Genomic DNA, 1,603 nt, shown 5'->3' with positions numbered 1-1,603 from the left:
TTAATATTTGAAGAACTAAGTGACCCTGCCACAGGTGCATGTTTATTTCGTGTTTTTATGACAAAAATAATATTTAAAAACACATCTATACAAATGATAAAAGTATTAAAATTACAACCGGTAGACTACTTTAATTTTTATATCGCCATATTTTTATTTAAAATGTATTCTTTTCTCTCATTTTGTCCGCCATTACAAGCATAACAAAATCTCTGGTCGGGCTACAATGCGTTATGGGATATGATGGACCGGAAAGGATCCATCCGACCAGTCCTTCAATTCAGGCCAAAGGAAGGATGCATTTGTCGACCACATCGACGGAATCTTCGGGTTTGGACGGCCTTCGCCGTGGCGCTGTGACGTATGCGGCAGACGAATTTGGCCTTCGGAGGACCCGGCCCACCGTTTTGGACACAGTCATAGACAAGTCATTGTAAGATTTTGGACATGCGCAGTAAGTCCCCAATGCAAAACAATAGGGTGGCCTGTGGCACAGCTTGTCACCTCCCCGCAGCTGACCTCTCGTAGTGGGTCCACCCTGTCYACGACTCGACGTCATAGTAATGCGGCAGCCGGAAGGGCTTCAGGAGGCGGATTTTGGAGAACAAACAGGAGTGAAGGAGAAAACAACACCGTAATGGTGTGTTCACACCGAAAGCGATTTCAGCATCAGGAGCATCAGGTTTACATGCAAAGTCTATGATGGACGCGCTTCAAGCAACGACGGGAAGTGCTGCAGCGCCTCAAGCGTGATTAGAGCAGCGATTTGAATGATTTGAACAATCTGAGCGTTCGACGCGCTGAGACGCAAATCGCTGAAGTTAGAAAATCTGAATTTTTGAAGCTCGACGCGCCGCGTCAACCAATCAGAGAGACTCCACTGTGGGAAGTAGCGACATATTTCCTGACGGGACAGTTTACTGAATGATGTCCACTAACCTGAAACAGACGGAGAGGAGCTCATTAGCTGAAATCGAGTGCCTAGAGTCGGTGTCCAGACAGGAGATATCCTCACCAATGCATGGCAGCGACTCATCAGACTGGAAAAATAGTCCTGAAAGCGAGCTGTGAGTCTCTACTCTGAATTATCTGGTGAATTAATTATGAATTAATTATCTGATGAACGTGTCATGCTCTTGCTCTGTAAATAAAGCAAAGCCACTTCCTCGTCCGACATTAAACAGAGCCGGACAGAGGAGGGAGGGGCGGGGGCGCTCTTGCCGTGCAGCGCTTCAAGAGCTGACCTGCATCTGACCTCAAAGTGCACAAGCAACCAACTTCAGCGGTGGCTGCGATTTTGAAGCTGAAATCGCGTTCGGTGTGAACGCAGCATAAGTCTCATATCTAAACCTTCTCAAAGCAGAACACATGAGGAGAAACTTAAAGTGAAGTAGCTTGTTCATACAAGCCAAAGATAAGCCAAACATAATAAAAATTGAGCAAGAACATGGTTTAGCATTAAGTCTTGGCTAACTTTATGCTATATTAGCCAAGTTGTGACAACTGCTCAAAAAAGTAACGGTCCTAGATCTGAATGAATGAAATATTCTCATAGAATAATTTCAATGTGCTGACAGCTTGTGAAATTGTTTGTCATCAGGGT

General features: G+C 44.9%; 1 protein-coding gene across 1 annotated transcript in view; it reads right to left on the bottom strand.

Moving 5' to 3' along the window:
* LOC106534026 (ubiquitin carboxyl-terminal hydrolase 2) overlaps positions 1-1,603 on the bottom strand; it is a gene marked incomplete in the record, with an annotated part of 58,720 nt that overhangs the window by 7,919 nt on the left and 49,198 nt on the right.

Source organism: Austrofundulus limnaeus, unplaced genomic scaffold (assembly GCF_001266775.1).
Source record: "Austrofundulus limnaeus strain Quisiro unplaced genomic scaffold, Austrofundulus_limnaeus-1.0 Scaffold1076, whole genome shotgun sequence".
Classification (NCBI taxonomy): Eukaryota; Metazoa; Chordata; class Actinopteri; order Cyprinodontiformes; family Rivulidae; genus Austrofundulus; species Austrofundulus limnaeus.
The sequence above is the reverse complement of the archived record's forward strand: the minus strand, read 5'-3'. Positions and strand labels throughout refer to the sequence as shown.